Raw genomic sequence first — 18,504 nt, forward strand, 5'->3', positions numbered from 1 at the left:
AGTGGTGTTTGGGGAAGGTGTGTTGTGGGAAGTAAGAAAGGGCGGGCAATTAAGTTTAAAAATATATATATATCGAATATCATTTAAGTAATCTATCTGAACTTTATAAAAGATGCCCGAAACTGCCATAAGATTTCATAAAACTTTTGGCGGTATACCTGACCAAGCGCATCATCAGTGCCGAGTGCGGTCGCCGCCATTTTAAGAGAAAACGAGCAGGAAGAATGACTATTGGCTTCCGAGTGGTGAGGACGCGTTGCTCAGGCGGGAAAGTCAAACTTTTTGGGTAATAAGACCGCAGTAACCCAATCCTGCTATTGTAAACAAAGTAATTTCAGTATGTGGTGTATGATCCTGACCTGCAATTCATGCACCCGATAGGGTGTTAGATAACCTGGCCAATTTAGCGCTGAGCCCTTATCTTACACATTGGAAGGAAACGGTGCGATGTATTTTCAGGGGCACTAGCGGTTTCCGTTTAATGGTTACCTTAATTTCATACCGATGTGAACTATCCAAACCTTTAATTTGGTATTGGGCAAATCTTGCTGTAAAATGGTCGAGGGCTCGCTAACATGGTCAGTGACGTGTATATCAATTACATGTGTAGTATTATTGGAAATATGTGCCAGGTTGACGTTACCAGTTTGTGTATTTTATTTGTTGAAAGGTTTTTATAGACCAAATACATATGTAGGTTCGATAGCTGCTTTGACCTTTTAGTGTCAATAGATGACAGGAACATCACGGATCTTAAAAGGCAGAATGTTCATATGTACAACAGGCAGCTAACCGTATGTTACTGACATTAACAACAGCGTCAAGTAACGTGTGTGTGTGTGTTAGTGCCTACCAGGGGTTAGCTGGTTCAATTATCGCATCAAAGCAGTCAGTTCTCTAGCTAGCTTACTTCGCAATTTCGTGTTAACAGTTCTTGTTGTCTGATCTAAATAGGTAACATTAGCTAGCTAATACAGTTAACGTCGACAGAGTACATATCAACGGTAAGCAAAGTATTGCAGCACGATTATTTACCGGTGCAAATTGTATAACGTTATCCAAGTTAATTGAGTAGCTATCAGCTGTGGATGGAAATCCAAAGTGACGGCTATCTTGAAATGTTCATGACATAACTACTCTGATGATCCAAGCTGGCCAGCAGGTATAACATTTTGCAACTGCAAGTTAACTAACTAGCGTTAGCTGGCAGACCTAGCGAGCTGTCACTACCAAATATCAGGCGCGTCAATTTGCTATCAGTTCGTAATATTAAATTGGAGGAAACATTATATTAGCAACGTGCAGTCCTAACAAAGGTGGCGTATTAAATTCGTTTACAGTGTATTCTCTCTTATACATGAACTAAGGACACAGTAACATGAACTTACACCTCTAGTTCCCAGCCGCAGATTTGTTTTGGCGGCCATTTTGTGGGGAAAAGTCAACTGAACGTTGCACTAAAGCAAGCGGGGACGTGCTTTGAGCCGGGGGCGCGCTTATCGTGAAGACCCTCTCCTACTCAAGCGAAAGGCAGTCTTGGAGAGATCGAGATTATCGGATACCGAGGGGGTGTCCAGCAAATGCACGTCGCTAGTCATAGCGGTGCGACAACACACCCCAATTTGGTTTTATTCGTTTTCTTTTTCCAAATGTAATACTCCTCTCGTGCACCCCCTTGCTGCACCGCAACAAGCAACACTCTGCTTGTTAGCTAGCAACCACCAGTGCTAGCTAACGTTAGCTAGCTAGCTACCTAGCAAACTAGCTGTTCAGACCCACACGACTTGCACCACGGTTTCTCGCGGAGAGAAACTGAGGGGAAAGGAAGGCAGAAGGACAATTTCGGTTGCTGCCAGTAATTCATCGTAATGTATAACTGCACGGATTTTAACTCGTCACTTGTGTTGGTCTTCTTGCACTAGTTGTGCTAGCGTTAATCGTGGCTAAGAACACCGAAACCTGGACTAACCGTGAGCACATTTGCTGGGTTGCGCTCTGGAGACTAACCTTTCGGCTTTCCTGGAGACAGATGTTTTGAAGAGGATTTAAAAGAAAATTATAGACTCTATACCCCTGAAAAAGATCGCACCCATCAGAGGGGTGGCGATTAGGGGGGAGGGGGGTTTGGTTTATCAGTTACCGGTTTTTAATTCTGCCCGGTACCTGTCGTGGAGGTTAGGACGGAGGGAGAGGGAATACTGATAATGGCTGCTCCGGGAAGCTGGAAACAGACCGCCGCCTGAGGTAAGACCACAGTGGTTTTATGATTGTTTTATCTTGGTCACTCTCAGTAGTTGTTGGTAAGGAATGTTCAGTAGTTCTATCTTCAGGAACATATGTCTGCCAAGACCCCTAGTTATATGTTTGTATCCTCTGTATAACGTTATCCCTCAAGCATCAAGACGCGGTGTTCCAGTAGCAATCTCTATGTCCAGCGTATAGGCCGTCAGTGCCGGGGACTGAGATAGGGAGGAGGGCACATGGATGGGAAAAATGAGCTTGCGGTTTGGTACTGAGCGGGTCATGCACAAGAGAGTGGTACATTTAAATATGTAACACTTAACAGTTAATCTACTGTTATCTTTACTGTAATTGCCCTCAATGATACACCGGTTGCCAAAGGATGTAATTTGCGGTGATGGAAACTAGTGCTGCCAAATGCGGGGATTTCACAAGCAAGTTGGTTATAATGTATAGTAATTGTGTGTCATTTCTTGACAATGGCATCACGATTTATAACGATTCTGTAGAAACTAACGTTAGCGTCTCTTTATCAAATCATATCGTGATTGGGCTGCGTGATATTTTGAATTCGTTAACTAGCAGAGACAACCATGTATCCATGATCATGTTCGATGTGGGCTGTGGAAGATTTAACACATATCCAGGATTTCTTCTTCGATGTCTTCAGTCTGTGGCTTACAATCCTCGAATCGCAGTTGTTGCAGTGTAATCAGCAAATATCTGCATTTGATACGAATTTGACCATAAGTGGCTGTTACATTATTGCAAAACTGCGGTGTTGCATGGCATGCAAATCTTTTGAACATAATGCCTAAAAGCCATGCATCGTAGCCAGTTGGGTGCATTTGGAATTCAAGGCAAGAGCAAAGGTAATGCATCCAAATCACTGACGGGTATTGCGTCTGCTGATACAGGAAAGGAGAAAACCGAAGCATTTATAGATATTTAAATATGCTCTCTCGTTGTAATGCAGCTCGGTATGTTGGGTGACGTTACAGATCCCCCCCCCCCCCCCTCCCCTCTGTCAATGTTCATATGTGCACACGCGTGTGGCTGGGGAAAAGTCCACCGATTCTGAACCAATCTCAATTTCTGTGTCGATAATGACTGGGGAAAATACAACTGTCGTAAATTTGATCTTTTTCTGTAACCATCGTCGAATGGGTATTAGCTGGTGTATCTTGCGGTGCCTACACCCTTCATTTCCATGTAGCGTTATGTGCAAGGCTCTCGCTGTGGTGCTGAAGTAGAAATGCCGGTTCAAAATGGATACACTTTCCTCCTATTGCTTTTCCACGTAGCCTTCTCCTTCTCTCTCCCCACTGCAGCGCAAGTAACCCCCACAGTACCCTTCAGAGGGATTCATTTCATGCATGTTTGAATAAATTCCTTCGATTTATTTACTTATGTTCATTCGAGAGAAGAATTCATGTGGCCATACACTCATTTTGTGCTGGCTTGATGCAGTCATTTACATCATCTCTGAAGTACTGAGTCATTGTAGTTATCAGTCATTTTTTTTTTATCACAACGCACACCTAAGCTAAATGGCAAATCTTTTAAAAAATTGATTCACTGTCACTGATTATGACCAAGACTTGGATCTTCATTCAAAATGCAGTCCTTGAAAAGTAAGTCAATCTTGATGTAGAAAAGGCTTTAGCATCCATCACACAATTCACTGTTCCTTTCACTTTACAGAATTAGTGAGCTGCCTTATAGGCTTGTAGTGTTGTGCAGTAACAGGACTGCTTGTTTGCTACAGAACAGTCTATGAACTTACGACTAGATTTTTTTTTCAGTCCGTCCATCCCTCTCTTTCTTTGACGCTTCTCATTTTTTGGAGCAAGTGGACCACTGTTTAAGATTTCATTTGGTATCGGTAGCAGAGTGACACAGTTGTGAACGGACTGACTAAGTTCATTGTACAAAGCCTTGACAAGATGGAGAAAAAAAAACAGTGTGAAGTTGTTGGGCCTAGCCTTAAAGTGTGGGATGTTAGTGCAATGTGTGTGAAAAAGTGTCTGTCACTTTCTGCATCAGATGAAGTGTGTGTGTGTGTGTGTGTGTGTGTGTGTGTGTGTGTGTGTGTGTGTGTGTGTGTGTGTGTGTGTGTGTGTGTGTGTGTGTGTGTGTGAAAATGGACTTCACCCATTCTCAAGCCTACAGGTCTGGTGCAGCATTGGCTTTATGTTGAAGTGAGCATGTATGAAAACAAATGTGTGCCACATTAATTTATGTATTTCACATAAGCGCCTAGTTTTGGATATGCTTGTGTGCATACATGCATGTTTGTTTGCGTGTGTGCGCGTGTTACGTGTCTGTATGTTAAATTCCATTCCTCCCCTCTTAAATTGTCTAGTAGAGAGTCTGATCAGATTGAGGTGGGTACCTCTTTTTTGCCACTTTGGTGGAGCGCAATGTTGACTGAGCCCAGACAGAATTGCAGCCTGCCGTGTTTGTCTTTTGCGGAGAGAGAGAGACCACTCGAGGGGGCCTTCCTCCATTCATTTATTGATTTACGTCTGAGTTTGATGGCTTAGGGAGTGGAAAAGGGAAACACCCACTCGCTCACAAGTTCATATTGTCCCACCCCCCTGCCCCACCACCCACCTACCCTGACTTCCACACACTAGTGAGTGTGATTTACAACGAAGGCAGCGTCTCGCCCTTCGCCACGGATGCACACTGCCCACAGCCAACAGAGGCTCAACAGTATGCCTTCCCAGGCCTCAGTGCAAGTGGCATCTAAGGCCAGGGAAAAAGCCACAAGTGCCTGGGGAGATAAACAATATTTTATGGTTGTGTCTCTTCAGCCATTTGGGCTGCCACTGTCAAAATGACGCACAAATTTTACTCCTCGTACAAATTTTAGCGTGTCTTGCCTCATGTGCGCCGCCCCCCCGCCCTGTAACCACTCAATGTCATCCCCTCTCCTCTCCCATCAGTTTGATCCCATGTGACTGTCCTGGCTCTATTGGGATCACTCTCTCTGCCCATGTGAGAGGGCATTGATTTGGACGTGGCCTTGAACATGTAGGGCTGTGGCACATAATGGGACCAGCCCTTAGGCTGATGGAGCCATTCTTTTTCCTAAGCAAACAGGTGCCCGCCTGTCCATGGACTACTGACTTGGCCTGTGAGATCTCTCTCAGATTTGGTATAACTGCATCTGCCAGTATGATGCATTAGAGTGACCTCCTCCTAAATATCCAATCCCTATATACATTTACATTTAGTCATTTAGCAGACGCTTTTATCCAAAGCGACTTACATATGTGCGACTTACAATGTATACACATTTTACATTTACACTGATGGCACACTGCACATCAGGAGCAATTAGGGGTTCAGTGTCTTGCTCAAGGACGCTTCGACAGGGAATCGAACTAGCAACCTTCTGATTACTAAACGACTTCTCTACCTACTGTACCACTGTCGCCCCATAGATATATAGATATTTTAGGATATCAAAGCACTCAAACTCTTGGCAGGTTAAGTACCAAGTAGGGTATATTTTCTGTTGATCTGTGTGCAGTTTGTCTGTGTATTCTAAGGAATGATTCTCATAAATGGTAAAATTCTAAAGAACCATGTTTATTACTTCAGATCTATGGTTCCAGATTGTAGTGGATAGGAAGGACAGGGCAGTCACTGGTGGTTAACTGAAGGTTCATCAGTGTATAGTGTGCTACTCTAACACCTAAAAATCATCCTCCCCTCTCCATACTCTGAGTGTCATTTTGCATTTGGGTGGGTGGGTGGGTGGGGGGGGGGCTGCTATTTAAGGACTGCTACCTTGTCTCAGATGGACGGTGTAAGGTCCAAGCTCTCTTATATACTCTGGTATTTGAAGTAATGCTTAGTTTGGCAAATGTGTGACTATTCTGTATGAGCAATGAGCTTTGATGTCCCTTGCCACTGTGATTCAACAGAAAATATTACTTTTGTTCAGCCAAGCACTTGTCTGATGGAAGCCCTTTATACCACCACTGGATCAGAAATCTGTGACTTGGATGCCAACTCATAGCCCTTCTCTAAGCACGATGAGGATAAACCAATAGCCTTTAGATTGTTTGGACATATCTGTTGAGAAGCCTTTATTTTGAAAGTCTTGGCGTATAATGGCTGTGTACAGTTCAACAGTCCTTGGCCTTTGAGTTTTTTTTTTTCAGTTACACCCATAACCCGTAACAGTGTTACCACTCTGCTCTCCCAGCCTTTCTCCCCGTGTCCAGCAGTCGGGGGGAAATGACAGCGCACAGAATAAGGGTTGTCAGTCAAGATCGTGGCCCAACTGCTTTCCTGCTGCACTCAGATGGATGACCTCTCCTTTGGTTCCTCTGGTGTGTCCCTCCATGGCCTGGGGTTGATGGTTACGGACAGGCAGTAGTCACAAGCATGACTGCTCCCACTCCAGGTCTCAGATGAGTGCGAGATCTGCTGGCCCCAGTCTGGAACCAGACAGGTCCTTTCTTTTACTCTAACTTGCCCTAAGCTGCTGCCTAGGCCTTTCTTAATGCAGTTTTCTTTCAGTCCTCGGAGTATCTTATAAATTGGTAATGAAAAGCGCACACACACACACACACACAGATGCACGCTCACATAGGCTCCTTCTTTACTGGGTAGTCAGTAGGGGTGGGAAAAAAAAATCGATTTTTCGATTTCTCTCTAGAACGATTCTGTCTCGATTCAGAAAAGTTCATAATCGATTTTTTAATTAAAAAAAATAAATAAATAATAATTTTAAATTTTTTTTTTTTTTTTTTTACACATTCATTTTGTGTTGAAATGCAAGCTGCATCGATTATTGCATTGTTCATTGAAAGTCATAATTGTGACAAGGGAAAGCTTTTTCTCTAATAAAAAATAGAGAAGGTAATTCATCTGTTGATTTTCTTTAATTATCAAACACAAAGTAGGAAGTGATTTGAGACTCTGAGTAGCAAACTCAGATGTTTTAAAAATCGACATGCATAGATAATCGTTTTATCGGTTTAGAATTGATAATCGATAATCGGTTTAGAATCGATAATCGGTGTAGAATCGATAATCGGTTTAGAATCGAATCGTTGACCACTGAATCGGAATCGAATCGAATCGTGAGGTGCCAAGAGATTCCCACCCCTAGTAGTCAGTGAGGAAGAGGGAGAGGGATGTGGGCTGGCCTAATTCAATAAGGTGTGTTGAGCTTCTGAATAAGGCATGGAGTGAGCACAGAGTGTGGAGATGCATGGGCACAGGTGGCCACCCTCACACACACAAAGCGTGCATCATCTCGTCTCCTCATGACCTCACAGAAACCTGTCTCTAAGGCAACACCTCTGCCTGCCTTACGCCCCCCCCCCCCCCCCCCCTTTCTCTTTGCCACTCACCAGTCATGTACCTGCACTGAAGCAGGCTTCTGGACTAGGCCTATGCTCTGCCTTGCCATGTATGGCTTGGTTGCTCTGGCTTTTGGGAGAAATTTCTCTGTGTCCATCCCCTGCCCTCCTAGGTCAGTAATTCGGATGTCCGTGAAAGCAGGAATGCTGCCCAAATATTTTTGGCCGACAGCAGAACAGTGGCCCAGCGTAGGCCTCATTTAACCCCCCCTCCATTTGTCTCTGCCTGCCCTCAGTGTTCCTGTGGTTTGGGTCAACTCTCAAAAGGAAGCCGCCTTTCCCTCTGAGTGTGAAGTCGGGTTATGAAGCGCAGTGATCTTTACCCAATAGGCAGGTTTAGTATTGGAATGAACATTCGGCTTGAGTGATTTTCGGTCCACCAAGTCTTCTCAATACTGTGTCTTTACAACATACTGAGAATGGATCACTCCAGAATTAAGGTTCTGTGTGTGTGTGTGTGTGTGTGTGTGTGTGTGTGTGGGGGGGGGGTTTGTCAACAAAAGACTATGATGGGTTTGACCTTAGCACATAGAGCAAAGCATGAAATGAATGATATGATCTGAATATGACTCTTGGTCTTACCTTACACAATGGTGAAGTACATTCTACAGTAGCGCAAGATGGAGAATTCAGTCAAGTGTTTGTTTGTTTTTTTCCCCAACAAGTGAATTCTGTAAAACTTGGTCATCAGTTAAAACATTTAAATTTGTCTATTTGTTTTTACATGAATTTGTTTAGCCACGTTAGTGTATCAGCCTACTCTATTATATGACGGACGCGATTTCTGAGCCATCCTTGAGAAATCTATCCACAGCTCATAATTTCTGTACATTTATTTTATCACAAAGAACTTCCAAACAGTTGATTTCTGCTGTCACCATGGTTCCTCTTGTTTACCAAGGGCTCTACCTGAAAACTGAATCCGCGCAAGAGTTAGTGTAAAACTTGATCCTCGGGAGCGGTTGTTACCTGGTGTGTAGGGCTGGGCGGTATGACTGTATATACCGTGCAACGGTAGAAATGTGTCTACCGGGAGAGATTTGGCCATACCGTTTCAACCGCGGTATACTCTTATTTTGAAATCCAATCGATTTATTTTTAGATAATGACCCCCGAACTATACTTCATCCCTCGTATTATACCGTAACTCGCCAAAACAATAGACATTCCTCCAAAAATACCTCTTTAACGATTTTGTAGCCGTTTTGTGATTTCTGATGAGAAATAAACTAGAACTCTAAAGTTTCAGGTGTTGCGTAGCAACCCATTACTTCCCGTTACGTTAAATGACCGGACTACTTGCGGAATGATATGAAAGATGGTCAGCGGTCATTACATTTTCGCAGCAGTGAAAATAAAGAAATTACAGACCTGCGAACGTTGGGGTGGCCCATTCAAATAAACGGAACTTTTTTGAACATTCTGAAGAGCCGTATAATACGATACCCAGTACAATTTTTAAGCACATAACCTGCAAGGACTGTCATGCCTACTTGTTGAGTAATCCTCGACTGTTGGGCAAGATTCAATATACTGAAAAATATGGACTGAAAAGTGTCTAGTGTAGGCATTTATTTTTCAGTATTTCAAAGTGAATGAGCTGTGAGAGCACAAGAACAGTGAGCGTCTAGCAGCGATTATCATATACATGTATGTCATGTATGTCAACGGCGATTACGGCCAAACAAACGAGATTCTAAGTAATATGGAGACAAAACTTTTTTTGGTACTCCACGTAGATCATAAACCCTTGAATATAAAAACGACTCAGTGAAATCGGTTGAGAAATATAAACGCTATCTATAGTGCTTTTTATCCAGAAAAACTGCAGCTCCATCATTTACTTGCGTCTGTTTACAGACCAGTCATCACCTCGTCATCACGTTAGCACGTCGCAGCAACGGGCTGAGGCGGTCAATGGAGCGTCTATGTATATATGTCTGTGTAATGGCCAACTTCTTAATTTTTTTATTTTAATATGTGGCCATATAAAGAAAATATCTCATCATTATTGCGTTAACATATGGACACACATTGAAAAGAAAGTTTTAACACTTGAGTTATCTTCTGAAAGTACATTAAAGAACCACTGAAACATAAGCACTGGACTAAATGCCATAGAAAGATTTATCCTTTTTCTTCTTTTTTTTTTTCTTTTTCTTCTTTGCTTTTATTTTACTATTTAAAGATTCAATGGATACTGGCCACTATTGCTTATGCCAATAGCCTATTGAGGCAGTATTGTTTCTGCACCTTAGTGTTCTTAAGGGTCAATAAATAAATGTCTGTACACATTTCGCCACCGCTGAAATGTCCTCTTTTTCAAAAACCCAAATCTGGTCACCCTACGTATAATAAACCGTGATATATACCGTAACCGTGATCTAAAATTACAAATACCGTGATAGAAGATTTTGGTCATATCGCCCACCCCTACTGGTGTTGGCAATAATTTCCGACGGACAGACAAGTTCTGAATTCTGAACTGAACCGCTTTACTTCTCCAGCGCCATCCAAAACACTCTTACACTCACCACCTCTTCTTCTCTGCTCTCAACTCCCTCCAAAACCTCATTCACCCCATCTCCAAACAAAGCAGGATGGGAAATGTAGTCAATTCTAACAATGTAAAATATTTAGAAATGGACCCAGTTCTGACTCTAATATCACGAGATTAACGAGTAGTCAACCATGAATCAGCCAGCACTTAAAATTCCTAACAGACACAGACTGTCTTGACTATTCTAGGCAAAAAAATATATAAAACCTAAAACTTAACATTGGGATTTTGTTTCTTATTAGTATGACACCTGACAGCACAACTCTGTTGATGTGTGCCTAAACTGCTACCTAGCTGCTAACGCTAGGTAACGTAACTAGCCTACTAGGTCCCCATAGAATTATATGGTTTCCCTGAATCCACCTTTACATTGTTAATTGTAGGTGAATCATTACTGTAGACATGGTATTAGTTACCACCTCAATATGATTTTATATATATATACAGTGCCCTCCGCAATTATTGGCACCCCTAGTGAATATGAGCAAAACAGGCTATAAAAAAATATGTCTGCTGTTTATCCTCTTGGTCTTTAACTCAAAATATTCACAAAAATCTTATCTTTTCATTGAAGTAAAATTATTGAAAGAAAAAAAAACTGTTGACATTAAATAAATATTTTCCCCCAAAACATGTGTGCCACAATTATTGGCACCCCTACAAAAATCTTATAATTAAAATCTAACTGAAGTATATTTCTAGTCATGTTTTACATTTTTAAGTTCACCTGTTTGATAAGGAACTCTTAAGAGGTCAACCATGACTTCCTGTTCCACTGGTGTACAAATATGAGGTGACACAGGCCAAATTCCATTAGTCATTCATCACTATGGGAAAGACCCAAGAACACAGTGACGATGTGCGATTGAAAGTTGTGGAGCTGCACAAATCAAGAAATGGACCCAAGAAAATCTCTTAAAGAGTTGAAAATACCCATTTCCACTATCAGGGAAATAATTAAGAAGTTTAAAGCGACAGGAGATGTTAAGAATCAGCCTGGAAGCGGACGTGTGTGTACATTGACCCCACGCACCGTGAGGAGGATGGTTCGACTGGAAAAAGAATCTCCAAGGATCACAGCTGGAGAATTGTAGAGGTGAGTTGAGTCTTGGGGTCAGAAAGTCTCCAAAACTACCATCAGACGCCACCTACATCACCACAAGTTGTTTTGGAGGGTTGCCAGAAAAAAGCCTCTGCTGTCAATCAACTACAAACTTAAGCGCCTACAGTTTGCCAAATGTAAGTCAGACTTTCAATGGGGCCGAGTTATATGGTCAGATGAGACCAAAATAAAGCTTTTTGGCAACAAACATCAAAGGTGGTTTTGGCGTAGACAGAAACATAGCCATACAGAAAAGACCCCCATACCCAATGTGAAGTATGGTGGCGGATCTTTAATGTTGTGGGGCTGTTTTTCTTCCAAAGGCCCTGGACATCTTGTTAGGATACATGGTATCATGGACTCCATCAAATACCAGCAGATATTATATGAAAACCTAACAGCCCCCTCCAGTAAGCTTAAAATGGGCTGTGGTTAGACCTTCCAGCAGGTCAATGATCCAAAGCACACCTCAAAATCAACACAAAAATGGTTCACCGACCGCAGAATAAAGGTTTTGCCATGGCCATCACAGTCCCCCGACTTAAACCCCATAGAAAATCTGTGGGATGAGCTGAAGCCGAGTCTACAAACGTTGACCTCAGAATCTGAAGGATCTGGAGAGATACTGCATGTAGGAATGGTCTCAGATCCTGTGCCATGTGTTCACCAACCTCATCACGCATTATAGGAGAAGACTCAGAGCTGTTATGTTGGCAAAGGGAGGCTGCACAATACATTAAATTAAGGGGTGCCAATAATTGTGGCACACATGTTTTGGGGAATAATATTTATTTAATGTCAACAGTTTTTTTTTCTTTCAATAGTTTTACTTCAATGAAAAGGTAGGATTTTTGTGAATATTTTGAGTGAAAGACCAAGAGGATAAACAGCAAAGACATATTTTTTTATAGCCTGTTTTGCTCATATTCACTAGGGGTGCCAATAATTGCGGAGGGCACTGTATATATATATATATATATATATATATATATCAATTGCTAAAGTATTCCATATTTCCTCATAATGTCCCATGATTGCATGCAGGATAACTGTTTTTGAAAAGTTGCATCCGTTATAGTATCCTATATTCGATTATCTGTGCACACCCCTAGTGTGCGTGTGTGTGTGTGTGCACACCCCTAGTGTGCGTGTGTGCGTGTGTGTGCACCTCTAGTGTGTGTGTGTGTGTGTACACGCATGCAACAGCTAATACTGTATGTTGGACTGCATATCAGCTGTTTCTATTTGTATACATGATGATCATCTCATGTGTGTAGTGATGACCATATACTGGCCTGGGCGTATGTGTGAATGCTTTGTGGCTCTTGTGTCAAAGTACATGAAAAGGAGACGGATGGAGAGAGACACAGCAGGTTTGTATATATGGCTCTTCTCATTGCATATTGTCACCTGCATTGTGAGCTAATTCCCATGGCATTTGGGAAGAGGAAATGTATGGTTTGAGGGTATGAGTTCATAGAGCTATGTGCAGGAGAGTACAGTACACGTGTGTGTGTGTGTGTGTGTGTGTGTGTGTGCAGTGAATGGTTGCTCTCCTTGGTGCTGCTTTTCGTCCTCTCAGCAGCCCTGCCCGTTGACCTGCTTAACACAGCAGAGAGAGAGAGAGAGAGCAAGAGAGAGAAAGAGAGAGGGAGGAACATGGAGGGAGAGAGAGTAGACAAGGAGTAGTCTGTGGATGAGGGAAGAGGGAAGGAAGACAATGTAGGATAGAGAAAGATTGAGTAAGGAGGAAAAGGATTAATGGAAGGAGGTACACAAGGAGAGGGAAGGAGGACAGGAGGAAAAAGACAAGATGAAATGTCAAGATAAGAGTGTGATTGTCTGTATGTGTTGTTGGCAGGAGATTTCTGAAACCCTACATCGTCACTGAAGGAAGCCTTGACACAAACCTGCAATGGAAGGATCTGCTCATTAAAGATGCAGTCCATGATTCGTTTTTGTAAAAAGTTCGTGCTCCTGAAGTAGAGGGCCGAGAGGAGCGATGAATTTGACAGAGGGCATGAAATTAGAATCACGGACTGCGCCTTTAATCTATATTTCCTCCATAAAAAGCTCTAAGATTTTATATCTCAATGTCCTATTAACGGTGGGCTTTATCAGAACAGGCATGTTTCCTAGCGTAGATGCGTCAGTTATCGGACAGTTTGTTGAAAAATCGATATGCTAAGTCTATTTATAGATTAACGTTATGTATAAGGATAGCCAAACTTAAGGTTTTCGAGAGAGATATTTGTCCTTTTTAACTTGTACGACTCGTTTAAGACCGCAAGAAAACGTATGTCTAAAAATGTCTATTAATGTTTACGGTGACACGTTACATGAGTACGTTTTCGCCTGCGTCAATTATAGGACACTCCCACTTTGTTCCACTTACCGCGTTGGTTTTCGAGATAATAATATGCTTTCCTCTTCCTTTGACATATACCGGTCTAATTTCTGTACAAATGACTGTCACAACATGTTTTGACAAGCAAATGTTAATCTAACTAGTGTTATTTTTGTTTAATTTGGGTTATTTGTGGGCTTTCTTTGACCTGATTCAGTTGTAGGTGCAGTCTATTCACTTAAACATGCACAAAACAAACATGGCATGATTATGTATGTTATGTATTAAAAATGAAGACATTTATTATAACGGTATTGTAATTGTACTTTTGTTCGTGGAAATACAACATTTTAATCTAATTCAACTTTGTTTAAGTTAAACTGTAAACGCAACTACGTAAGGCGACCTTCCTCACCAAATCGCGTTATTCTCCCGCCCAATTTCTCAACAAGTGCCTTTCATATTGACATAGGTCTAAACGACCAGAGTAATCGGATTTGGTCTCTGTAAGCATCCGTACTTACAATTCATCATGCTAGCTGTTTTTAGCATTTGAAATGACAGTTTAAAATCACAGTCAAACTTCATCTGGAGAGAATAAATCTGACAGTACAACTTTAAGACGAAATGAAATATTCGTTGCGCCGCTAAGTGTTCCACACTATAAGGTACACGCAAAAGTACAACACTATTTCACAAGTTTAAATTAGTTCTACAGAGTACATTTTTTTCAAAAGTAAAGCTTAAATGCCATATTTTTCTGGGAGCTTACGTTTCTTTCCATAGTCACTCACGAGAGTGAATGTAAACATGACAACGCTGAAAGTGTCCTATAATTGACGCGTGCCGGTAATTGACGCAGTTAAGATACTGCTCTCCAGGATTGTTTTGGGGTTCATAACGTAGTTTGTAAGCCTGAGGTACTGTCTGTATTTGTTGCAGCCCTGATCTGTTTGACTGGTGACCTTTGCCCTAATCTTACCTGTCTGTCTGTGGCTACGTGCTGCTAACCTGCTAGCCTTCGCCCTCTGTGATCCGTGGCGTGCCTGTTAGAGAAGAAGTGTCTCGGGATTCTTAAGTCGGATTCCGAGTTGTATTTGGTTAGCGGTAGCCAGCTAAATTGTGTTTAACCAGACTGTGCCTTTAGTAATGGAGGTTTGGTTTTTTCATGTTGATAGATGGTCTATCACTTGGCTTGCTTGTTGGAGCTGAGCCCGGCCAAGCCTGGCTGGGCTGAACTGAATGCTCCCTGTGCACTGTGTCCCCTGAAAAGGTCATCCTAAAGGAGGTTGGAAACACTGCATGTTGTTAGTCAGGGTGGTATCAGACTAGACTTTAGTTTGGTGAATGCATTTGTTCATGGACTTAGAACTAAAGCTCTGATGCATGATAGCAGCTTTCGCCCCTTCTCTGTTTCCGTCCGTCTTGCCCCTGCCTCTTTCTCTCTCTGTCTGCACCCCAATTGACTTTACTTTCTCTATTCTTTGCAACTTTTTTATAAAGTCTAGCTGTGGCATTCGAGCCTATTTTACACTGGTTTGTATGTAGTGGCCATTAGGAAGACTGGCAGCTGTGAGATTCAAGATGGCGTGAGCAGAACAGAGAGAGATGAAAGGACTGAAATGAAGGTTCATGTTACAACTTTAGTGACTTCAAAAGGCATAGAAACAGCTAAAACGAAGCGTCATTTAATATTTCTCTTGTCTTTATGCATTTATTTACATATTCACTCTTAGTAAATGTAAAACGTGTGTATAGGAAGTTGTGGTCTCGCAGAGTACTTTGGACAAATTGTGTGTATGGTATTGGGGGAACACCAGTGACCCGTAGCAACAGTCTGGGAAGGGCCTTGGTTACGGTGGCAGTGTGGCATGATGTAGCCATGGTATTGAGCAGCTGTAGGAACAGCCGTGAGCTTTGTCGCGCTGACGGGCTGTATGGGAACAGTGTGGCGCTCTATAGGATCTGTATTGGGGACAGTGCTGGGTCACACTCTCCTCACAGGGAGCTGAAAGTGGGTCAGCTCTGGGGGAAGAGAGGAGAAGCACAGAGAGGAGAGGAGAGAAGCGGAGGGGAGAGGCCAGGCAAGGCAGACGGCCATGTTTGTGCCAGAACCAGAACCAGAACCAGGCCCCTAGGAAAGGCGCAAAGCCGGGGGGAGATCCGCAAAAGACTGATGCGTGCTCAGATTCACGCTCAGGGTCCTCTACAGTAACCCGTGGTCTGGAGGCGACCACGCTCGGGATCTTCTACAGTAACCCGGGTCTTCTACAGTAACCCGAGTCATTTACAGTAACCCGGATCTTCTACAGTAACCTGGGTCTTCTACAGTAACCCGAGTCATTTACAGTAACCCCGGTCTTCTACAGTAACCTGGGTCTTCTACAGTAACCCGGGTCATTTACAGTAACCCGTGGTCTTCTACAGTAACCCGTGGTCTTCTACAGTAACCCGTGGTCTTCTACAGTAACCCGTGGTCTGGAGTAGATGGCAGTAGATCCCTTGATGAGACTGATCTTGGGGTCAGAGAGTGACAGAGGCTGGTCATGCCAACCAAATAGTTTGGAGGAAGAGTCTCTGCCTAGGAACTCCAGGAAGCCTCTAGTTGGAAATCTTTGGCCTCAAGGGTATGGGGGTGGGGTAGTGTTGTAGGATGTTGGTAATGGTGGTGGATGGTGGGGTGGATTGGGGGGGTTGACCCCCCCTGCCGGCTGGCTTACCCCACAGGCAACGCCCAGCACTTTACCCGGATTGCCCTAGATAAACCCTTACTGCATAAATGGGTTCCACAAATTGTAAGTGGCTTTGGATTATAAGTGTCAGTCAAATGAATTCATTAGCTTGCTTGTCTGTCTTTCTGCTCGGATGCCGGTGCTTGTATGTGTGTGTGTGTTTGCATGTGCACAGGCGGACATTCCACTCATCTGTATCTGCGCCTTCGTTCCCCTGCTTTCTAGACACCCCTGTAACTCAGCTGTGTCTCAATGCATGACACAATATCTTGAAGACCATAACAATGTTGTATTCATGATTCTGCAATGCGTGTGTGTGTGTGTGTGTGTGTTTGAGGGCCTCTTGTCTATAAGGGAAGTTTCGACTGATCTGGTGCGTTGTCGGGTGCAGTAGCCAAACCGCGCCTGTGTGTGGACCTGCATGCCTGCGCACTACCCTTGCCAGCTTCCATGGCAGCTCTAAGCTGGCACAGCAAGAATTAAATAGCCAGAGCTCCTGGAGATTATGGCTGGCTTAACAGAAGCTTAATCACATCGTATGCACAGTATAGGAGGAATAGGTAGGTAAGAGTGACTGAGGAAAAGAGAAGGAGAACAGACTCTGATGAGACTTGAGTGACAAGGAGAGAAACGCTGAGTTTGTAGCAAAATCAGAGGAAAGAGTGTCGCTGAAAGATGGGGAAAGTCCTGGGAGGCAACTGTGCAACTGTCAGTTGGTGCTGCTGCCGTGTTTGGTGGTGGGGATGCTAATGTGCATCTTAATTCTGTGAGAGGACCTTTCCCTGGGTTTCAGTAGCTTGCACATTAGGGCTCACAAGACTGTGGTTGTACAGACCAGAGCTCAGGGTCCATCCAACAACATTGTCAGTTTCAGGACATTCTCCAGAATCGTTCCTCAGACTGATCCAGTGTTGTCATACTGTCCAATTGCCTCTACTCTACTGACCTTGACTTTGTTGGTGAAAGTTACCCAATTTACTAGAATAACTTTAATTATCATCTCCTGTTAATTGCATTATACATGTTACCACATCACTGCTGTGTATATGTCAATGAAAAAAAAAATGATCAGAGATAATCTTTGTTATACCATTTGAAATTGTAAATTCAAGTTATACTCGATGTATTATTAATCTGCATTCACTGTTCTTCAGTGGGAACTTCCCTTAGAGTCCCTTAATTGACAACTGCAATGTATGTAGATGTAGTTTTTCTTTTCTTTTCCATTGCAAGGGCATAAAGCCTTGGTCTTGGTCTACAAGGTAATTATCCGCTCAGCGTGATGATGTGTAACTACTATTGACCAGGTTTGTATATGACCATTACTCCACAACACTATTCTGACCGCCACCACGACCACCACTCTCTCCTCTCTTATCATTTATCTACCTCAGCCTGTTTAACTCATGTGCCTCCAATTAATAAAATTCAGATCAATACCAAATGCATCCAATAAGCAATGAACTGAACAATGGGGGAAAAAATGTGTGTAAGTTATATGTAAAGGTGTGAATCTTCACGATTTGACTATGAAACGATTCTCGATGCATCACGATGCATCTTGACCTTCATGTTTTTTCTTCATAAAAAAACTCTGACTCACTACATACACATAAAATAAAAACATGTCTCCTATATAACAAGAATATCACACAAAAACAGCTGGCTCTTATATCACATGGATATAATTATCCATACCACAAGGAAACAGAAATTCATAAGGAGGCCTATCTGTAGTAAACACATGTAAAATCTATAGAAAGAACTGCGCATTGTATTTGGCTGATCAGCCAAATACAATGCGCACACTGCAGGAAATATTAGCAACTAGACTCTAGCGTTAAGCTAAGTTTAAAGTTGTGTGTTCATTCACTGATGTGACGACAAATTGCGGTAAAATATGTTTAAAATATTATCAATCTAACATGCTGACTAGCAAGATCCAACGGATTTATATATTATATGATATGTGTTGCTGGTATCTGTAAGACAATGTTTTAGATTTACTGCTGTCTGTGGCAGACGTGGTGGAATGATTTCTTTACATTAACTGACGTGGTCATCATTGCAAGGTATGTGTACTGTTACACATAGGCTAGTGTGGATCATAGGATACAGGGGGGGAGGAGGAGAGA

General features: G+C 42.6%; 1 protein-coding gene across 1 annotated transcript in view; it reads left to right on the plus strand.

The window, feature by feature from the left end:
- Positions 1 to 70: 70 nt before the first annotated feature.
- Positions 71 to 18,504, plus strand: part of dyrk1b (dual-specificity tyrosine-(Y)-phosphorylation regulated kinase 1B) — a 48,015-nt gene continuing 29,581 nt past the window's right edge. Inside the window, exon 1 of the mRNA XM_012818082.3 lies at positions 71 to 2,244. The gene's annotated coding sequence lies outside the window, so the exon portion shown is untranslated. The remainder of the gene's footprint in view (positions 2,245 to 18,504) is intronic.

Source organism: Clupea harengus, chromosome 11 (assembly GCF_900700415.2).
Source record: "Clupea harengus chromosome 11, Ch_v2.0.2, whole genome shotgun sequence".
Classification (NCBI taxonomy): Eukaryota; Metazoa; Chordata; class Actinopteri; order Clupeiformes; family Clupeidae; genus Clupea; species Clupea harengus.